The sequence below is a fragment of the Castor canadensis genome, chromosome 13, assembly GCF_047511655.1.
Source record: "Castor canadensis chromosome 13, mCasCan1.hap1v2, whole genome shotgun sequence".
In the NCBI taxonomy this organism is placed as follows: domain Eukaryota; kingdom Metazoa; phylum Chordata; class Mammalia; order Rodentia; family Castoridae; genus Castor; species Castor canadensis.
The window spans coordinates 60,416,326-60,425,205 of record NC_133398.1 but is presented as its reverse complement, the minus strand read 5'-3'; the positions used below and the strand labels follow the sequence as shown (position 1 = coordinate 60,425,205).

The following is an 8,880-nucleotide window of genomic DNA, read 5'->3' as shown; positions in this document are numbered from 1 at the left end:
TCCTCTGAGCCTCCCCACTCATCAGCCTCCCCATCTGCACCCCCTGCCCTGGTCTCTGGACCGGCGAGGGGACTCAGGCCCCGTAGGCAGTAAGAAGATACCCCAGAGGAGGAGCTCTCCTCCACTTCCACCGGGCCCCCCATCCTCCCAGTGCGGGCCCTGGGTGGTGCTGGTCCCGATGGGGAATGCACCTATCAGTATTGGCCTTTTTCAAGTAGTGACCTGTACAACTGGAAAGCCCAGAATCCTCCTTTTTCTGAAGACCCTAGAGGCCTGACTGATCTGTTTGAGTCCATTTTGCATACTCACAGTCCCACCTGGGATGACTGTCAGCAGCTCCTTCGGACCCTATTCACCACCGAGGAATGGGAGCGGATTCTCACTGAAGCCAGAAAGAATGTCCCCGGTGACAATGGGCGACCTACCACCCTGCCAAACCTGATTGATGATCGTTTTCCTTTAAACAGACCCGACTGGGACTATGGGACTGCAGAAGGTAGGGAGCATCTCCGGATCTACCACCAGACTCTTATGGCAGGCCTCCGGGCGGCAGCCCGCTGCCCTACCAATTTGGCTAAGGTAAAGGCAATAATGCAGGGGGAAAATGAAAGCCCGGCCGTGTTCCTTGAGCGTCTTTCTGATGCATACAGAGAGTATACCCCCCGAGACCCACTAGCGGAGGTGAATCAGTCAGCTGTGATAATGTCCTTCATAAATCAGGCTGCCCCTGATATTAGGAAGAAACTATGTATGCAAGAAAGGCTTGGGGAGATGACTACCTGGGATCTGATGAAAGTAGCTGAAAGGGTTTTTAACACCTGAGAAACCCTGGAAGAACGAGAGGATAAAATTAGGAAGGAGAATCAGGAACTACAAGAAAGGATTCGGAAAGAGGACAGGGAGCACCAGAGTAGGGAAAACAAGAAACAGCAAAAAGAGATGGCTAAGATATTGCTAGCAGGAGTCCAGGGTCTGGCCGGACCGAGTTCTGGACGGGCCGGCCCCACACGTCCCCGAAGAGATCGACCCAGGCTAGACCAGGGACAATGTGCCTATTGTAAGGAATATGGACACTGGAAGAAGGAATGTCCCAAACTCCAGGGTCGCCTGGGACCAAATAGCAGCCCTAATAATGACGCCCGAGTCCTGTTATCTGGAATGGACAGTGACTAGAGGCCACGGGACTTGGACCCCCTCCCCAAGTCTTGGGTAACCATATATGTGGAGGGGAAGCCCGTGAGATGCATGGTGGACACAGGGGCCCAATATTCAGTCCTTAATAAACCTACTGAGCCATTGTCCCAGAGAATTAGCCTTGTGCAGGGAGCCACTGGATCCAAGGCATATCAATGGACTAGCAAACGCCAGGTGGATTTGGGCTGACATCAGGTGACCCATTCCTTTGTGGTCATTCCTGAGTGCCCTGCCCCCCTTCTGGGATGCGATCTGCTAACTAAGGTGAGGGCTCACATTCACTTTGAGCCGGACGGTATCAAAGTGACAGATGGACAAGGACAGCCCCTCCAAGTCTTGACCATGTCTCTTGAGGATGAACATCGCTTGTTCTCCTTGCAGGACCCTCCCCCGAAACCTATTGAGTGGTCCCCTGAGATGGCTTATTGGATTCAAACCTACCCCCAGGCTTGGGCAGAAATAGCAGGTGTGGGGCTGGCGGAACATCGAGCCCCGGTAATAGTAGAGATCAAGGCTTTGGCTCAGCCCATCTGAGTCTGTCAGTATCCCATGTCTTCCGAGGCATGGAGGGGCATTGCCCCTCACATAAACTGTCTCCTGGAGGCTGGAATATTACAGCCCTGCCGTTCTGCTTGGAACACTCCACTCCTCCCCGTTAAGAAACCCGGGGGAAAAGACTATAGGCCAGTCCAAGATTTAAGAGAAGTAAACAAGAGGGTTGAGGACATCCACCCCACAGTCCCCAACCTCTATACCTTGCTGAGCCATTTGCCCCCCTCCCATGTTTGGTAAACCACTTTGGACTTAAAGGATGCTTTTTTTAGCATAGCCCTGGCACCCAATAGTCAACACATTTTTGCCTCCGAATGGCATGATGAAAATACAGGAACCCCCGGACAGTTAACATGGACTAAACTTCCACAAGGTTTCAAAAACTCCCCTACTCTGTTCAATGAGGCTCTTAATCAGGATCTGGACTCATATCGCTGGAGCCACAGTTCCGTCACACTTTTGCAGTATGTAGATGACTTGCTTCTGGCAGCTGCATCTGAAGCTGAGTACTGGCAAGCCACTGGAGACCTCCTCCAGGAGCTGGGGAAGTTGGGCTATTGGGCCAGTGCAAAGAAGGCTCAAATTTGTAGACAAACAGTCACCTACCTGGGGTATGAACTAAAAGGGAACCAGATGGTTAATGAATGCTATGAAAGAAACTATTCTCAGACTCCCCGTCCCCACCTCGGCTCGAGAAGACCGCGAGTTCCTGGGGATGGCGGGCTACTGCCAGCTGTGGATATTGGGGTATGCTGAACTGGCAAAACCCTTATACGAGGCAACTAAGGACAAGGCCCCTTGGGCCTGGGGTCCAGATCAACAAAAGGTCTTTGAGGAGCTCAAGACTGCCCTCTTGAGAACCCCGGCCCTGGCGCTGCCAGACCCTCTAAAGCCCTTCACCCTCTTTGTAGATGAAAGAAGGGGGATAGCGAAAGGGGTACTAATGCAGTGCCTAGGGCCCTGGAAGTGGCCAGTTGCTTATCTATCCAAAAGGTTAAACCCAGTTGCAGCGGGCTGGCCCTCATGCCTGCGGATCATAGTGGCAGTTGCCCTAATGGTAAAGGATGCAGATAAGCTCACTTTTGGGCAACATCTGAAGGTGGTAACCCCCCATGCAGTAGAGGGAGTCCTAAAGCACCCTCCAGGTGGATGAATGACCAAAGTCTGACTGACTCATTACCAAGGGCTCTTGCTGGATGCTCCCCGAATCCTCTTCTCCGACCCGGTTTCTCTAAATCCGGTCACCTTGCTGCCAAATCCGGACCTGGAAGCCCCTCTACATGACTGTCAGGAGATTATAGCTGAAATCACCCAAGTGCACCCCGATCTCTAGGACTCAACCCTACCCAACAGCAAGCTGGTATGGTATACAGATGGGAGTAGTTTCGTCTCGGATGGGGTGCGTAAGGTGGGCGCAGTGGTGGTGGACCAAGGTGGGAACATAATTTGGAGTGCCCCACTGCCCCCGGGGACCTCAGCCCAGAAGGCCGAACTGAACGCGCTGGCAGAGGCACTCGAGCAGCCTGAGGGAAAACAAGTGACTGTTTATACCGACAGCCATTATGCTTTCAGCACCATCCATGTACATGGTGCCATCTACCGGGAAAGAGGTTTCATTACAGCAGAAGGAAAGGAGTTATGTAATCTCCCAGAGATCCAGAGACTACTGACTGTGGTGCAGAAGTCCCAAGCTGTGGCAGTAGTACATGTTCCTGGTCACCAATCTGCCCAGACTCCAGAAGCTACGGGGAACTGGCGTGTGGACATAGTGGCCCAAAATGCTGCTTTGGCCTCCACGACCCTAGCACTGACCTTACCCGTGCCCGAGCATCCATGCTTGCCACCATGACCCAAGTACACCCTGGAAGACAAACAATGGATCCAAGATCACCGGTGCCCAGAGCCCAATCAGCAAGGCTGGCATCGTGATATCGAAGGGCGGCTGATCCTTCCTGAAAAGTTAGGACTGTTTCTCCTCTCCAACCTACATCAAGCCAACCATTTAGGCAAGAAGAAACTACTCACCCTCCTCGAGTCGGCCCACCTCCTGTTCCCTCATCAAACAGCCCAGATTCAAAAGATTGTGGACCAATGTGTTGGGTGCCAGGCTATGAAACCCAGCAAAAGGGGACTCCTACATACATATACATGGGTACGAGGGAGGGCGCCAGGACGGAGCTGGAAGTGGATTTCACTGAGGTGAAGCCGGGAAGGTATGGGTATAGGTATTTGTTGGTTCTGATAGACACTTTCTCAGGCTGGGTGGAGGCTTTTCCTACAAAACGAGAGACTGCTCAGGTTGTAGCTAAGGTTTTGCTGGAGGAAATCATACCCAGATATGGCATCCCTGAAACTCTAGACTCTGATAACAGTCCGGCTTTCATCAGTAATGTCCTACAAGGGCTGGCCCGGGCAGTGGGGACTAATTGGAAGCTGCATTGTGAATATAACCCCCAGAGCTCAGGGCAGGTAGAAAGAATGAATCGGACCCTAAAGGAGACCTTATCTAAATTAGCCATCGAGACTGGCAGAGACTGGGTGGCCCTCCTGCCCTATGCCATCTTCCGGGTTTGAAATTCACCATATGTACATGGATTGACACCTTTTGAAATTCTATATGGGGCTCTGCCCCCCATTATTGTCTGAACCCTACCAGACCAAGACCCCAGTACGGCCCCAAATTACTTGGCCAGCTTAAAAGCCCTACAGGAGGTCCAACGTGAAATCTGGCCTATAGTGCGTGCCTTGTATGAGACAAAGGACACATCGAACCCAGAACATGGCATCGTCCCAGGGGATTGGGTATGGTAAAGAGGCACAGAGCCCGCACTCTGGAACTAAGATGGAAAGGCCATTACCTGGTCATTTTGGTTACCCCCACTGCTCTTAAGGTTGATGGCATCGGGCCTTGGGTCCATCACTCCCACGTGCATCAAGCCAATCATCAGGAACAGAAAAAGGCTAGAGAGTGGACCACATGGCAGCACCCAGATAACCCATTGAAGCTGAAGCTTTTGTGACCCCGGGAACATGCAGAGTCTTCAGGAGCAGCCACGGATGGGTTGGCTGGTCGCTCTGATCTTGCTCAATGCCCAGAGCAGGAGCCTCGCAGAAACCAACCCTCACCAGCCCTATAAGCAAACCTGGATACTCACCGATGGGGAGACTCATACCACCCTTAATGAGACTACTCACACTGCCCCCATAGGAACTTGGTGGCTGGAGCTTCAATTCTGCTTCAGAGACATCAATCCTGCCTACAAGTCTACTGCCCCGGAGTCAGCCCTACATTATGGTTTTTATGCTTGCCCCGGCCACAAAAAGAACAAGGACTGTGGGGGGATACAATACTCCTTCTGTAAGTCATGGGCATGTGTCACATCCAACGATGGTGAATGGAAGTGGGGGATATCAAAACCAGACCTAGTCAAATTTGCCTTTGTAAACGGGGTATCCTGCGGGCACAGAATTCCGTCACCAACCCATAAATGCCAGCCCACAGATACAGATAGAATCAAGGTCACTTTCACTGACAGTGGCAAAGAGGACACCCCGGGTGGATACAAGGTAAGGTGTGGGGCTTGTGTTTTATAAATATGGTGGACATTCTGGCTCAACCGTAGTAATCAGATTAAAAGTTGAGCCCATGGGGCCACCATCCAAAATGGTAGGCCCCAGCAAAGTACTTAAGCCGCCCTATGTAGAGCCACCTCTCCAACCTCGCACAACCCCAGTCCCTACCCAGCCTAACACAAAGGCTAGTATTAAACTCCAGGACCATTAGGCACCGGCCCTCCCTTGGTGAAGCCCAGTCTCATGACCGGGTCCACAGACCCCCTCTGGAATCTGGTAAATGCTGCATTCCTAACATTGAACCACACCAACCCTAATATGACTACCTCCTGCTGGCTGTGCTATGATGTGGGGCCCTCATTCTATGAGGCAATAGGGCTAAATGTCACCTACGATATCTCAACTAGTGAAAACCCCACCCAATGTTCCTGGGGAGACCATAAGAGAGGTCTGACCATACAACAAGTGAGCAGCCAAGGAACCTGCTTAGGGAAGGTGCCAGTGGGAAAACAGGACCTATGTGCTGTTGTAAAAGACAACCCCACCTAGGGCGATGGTATTAAGTGGGTAATTCCAAAAGGCAATGGATGGTGGATATGCTCACAGTCCGGGCTCACCCCTTGCCTATCAACTAATGTGTTTAACGACTCTAAAGAATTCTGTGTCCTAGTGGCTATACTGCCCCACATCATCTATCATTCTGAGGAGAGCCTATATTCGTACTGGAATACAGGAACGGGTGAGAGAAAGAAGAGAGAGCCTATTTCTGCATTAACCATTGCTACCCTACTTAGCCTAGGGGTGGCTGGGGCAGGAACCGGCATAGCCTCCCTGGCTACTCAACATAAAGGGATGTCCTCGTGCGCACGGCCATAGACGAGGATATAGAGAGGATAGAAGCCTCCATTAGTCACCTAGAAAAATCCCTTACCTCTCTATCTGAGGTAGTGCTTCAAAACCGATGGGGCCTAGACTTATTGTTCTTTCAGCAGTGGGGAATATGTGCTGCCTTAGGGGAGGAATGTTGTTTTTATGCTGACCATTCAGGGGTAGTTAGGGATTCTATGGCTAAAGTGAGGGAAGGACTGGCAAAAAGGAAATGAGAAAGGGAAGCCCAAGAAAATTGGTTCGAAGCTTGGTTCAATAGGTCCCCCTGGTTCACTACCTTGGTCTCTACCCTGGTGGGCCCTCTGGTCATACTACTGCTTATCCTAACCTTTGGTCCTTGTATTCTGAATAAGCTAGTGACCGTGAAAGATCGAATTAGTACAGTACAACTAATGGTCCTGAGGCAGCAATATGAACAATTACCTAGCCCTGAGGATGTTTACGCTAGTCACCCAGATGAGCATGATTCCTCATTATGAACAACTAAAGGGGGGAATGTTAGGGTACAAACGTTAGGGTACCTTTGAGGCTTGCAGCCCACTCAGCCTGAAACCCGCCATGGCTAACATGACCCAAGCCACCACTTACTGGAACAAAGGGAGGTGGGACGATTTCTGGGAACAGGGACTGTTTCTGGTTAATCTTGCTAAAACGGTATGTGAGTCAATGAGTTGAGACACCTGGTGTTTACCAAATTCCTGATAAATAATCTTCAAGTAATCTGGCCCCACCACCAGGATGTGGGAGATATCAGAAATATGTGACCCCAGGGACCATAAAAATTGCTGTGTAACCGTGACTAATGTCTAAAAAAATATAAAAGCAGCCCGAATTTTGTATTTGTGGTCTGTGTTGAAACCCGCTGCGTCGGGCGGATACCCAGACCCCAGCTGGCTGGAAATAAACCTCGCTTTGTGGCTTACATTACTGTGAGTGTCTTTTTGTTCCTCTGAGGGGTGGTCAACTCTGGACCCCAACAGGGAATTGTTAATGTTCTGATTTAAGAACCAATGCCTGACCCACTATGTCAATGTTCATTTAATGATAACAATATGATTTAATAACCTACTATCTGAAGGTTGTATCAGTGTGTCCATTAGTTAATTCAAAAATCTAACACAAAATTTACTTGTGTTCCCAATGATTTGGAAAGTTGGTTGATTACTTCCACCTCATTAGAAGGTAATAAAAAGAATTCACTGCAGTCACTGGCTGGACAGTTATTGAAGAAGGTTAATTATACAATGCCAGGGCTTTTAGACTGAGAATATGTTATTTCATAAAAATGTATCACTTGTGTATCTGACTACTAATATTCTTTTAATATAGAAGGTTGATTGTTGATATGTAAGTAATATATGCTAGATATTTTAAAATTGATTGGCCAGATTTAGTTGCCTTTTGTACCTGAGAATTGAATGCAAAACTTGCTATAGGCTCAGCCAGTGTTCTGCCACCTTTACTTTGTTATGCTTCATCAAAATAAGTGGATGATTCTTGTAAAAGTCACTAGATTTTTTTTTGTAATCTAGTTTATTATTTTCTTTTATTCATATGTGCATACAATGTTTGGGTCATTTCTCCCCCTTCCCCTGCCCCCCCCCTTTTTTTAAATATGGAATGCTTCATGAATTTGCATGTCATCCGTGCGCAGGGGCCGTGCTAATCTTCTGTGTATCGTTCTGATTTTAGTATATGTGCTGCCAAAGCGAGCACTGGATTTTTTAATCATTTATATTTTCTAAGTTTTTTCATTTTGTGAAAATGATAGTAAGTTTATTAGGAAAGGCAGATCATATCTAGAGAAAGAATGAGAATGATCTCATTTCTATTTTCTTTTATATTTAAACAAATTTTATTTTGTGAAGTATCCCCCATTCCTGTCAAATATCTAAACATAATAATTTAAATTTCATGGACATTTAAATTTTTTCCTTTTGAGATTTATTTCACTTGAGATCCACCAGAGAAATTTTATATTTACATGTACTATTTTTCAACTATATTATCCTTGTTTGATTTTGATATCATGATTGAATGTTGCAAGTGGCAAAATATGGTATTTCTAAACCTCTGAAGGAAAGTAATACACTTCATGTTTATCAAGGCCTACCCCATGTCAGTTGCTAGGCTAACCCTGGGATGGTGATGTCATTATCATAATCTCACACAGGAGACATCTCAAGCAATTGATAAGTGATAAAATAAGAACATAAATTCCAAGAATCATGCTCATACCTCTGGAATGATTTTTGAAAAGGGAAGTAGAAAGCTGTAGATGATTCCTGCAAGGCTTTATAATCCAGTTACTAAATCATATTATTTTTGTTACATGCAAAAAAAATGCTTTTGTTGTTTTCTTTTTGCCTGCATCATTACTTGGAGATTTAGTGTAGCTATATCTTTTTTCCTCAAACAAATTTTCAGATAAATATAAATACTTTACTGCATTATTTTTCCTATTCACCTTCTCCATAATAGCTTTTAAAATCTTTAAGCTCAAAGTCATACTGGATATAGAACTTATTACATTAAGTAGTTGGAAATAGATCTAGTTCAAAATGATCAAATCGGTGTTAATCTTTAACAGATACATAGGTCCAGAAATATAAAGTTATGCTTCCAAACTTACAGAGAATATTTAAGGTTAGAGCCACAGTAAAAACTATTCCA

At 47.3% G+C, this 8,880-nt stretch overlaps 1 non-coding gene across 1 annotated transcript; it reads right to left on the bottom strand.

Moving 5' to 3' along the window:
- Positions 1–7,816: 7,816 nt before the first annotated feature.
- Positions 7,817–7,923, bottom strand: LOC141415899 (U6 spliceosomal RNA). The gene has a single exon (XR_012440851.1). It is a non-coding gene; the product is annotated as a U6 spliceosomal RNA (small nuclear RNA).
- Positions 7,924–8,880: the final 957 nt, after the last annotated feature.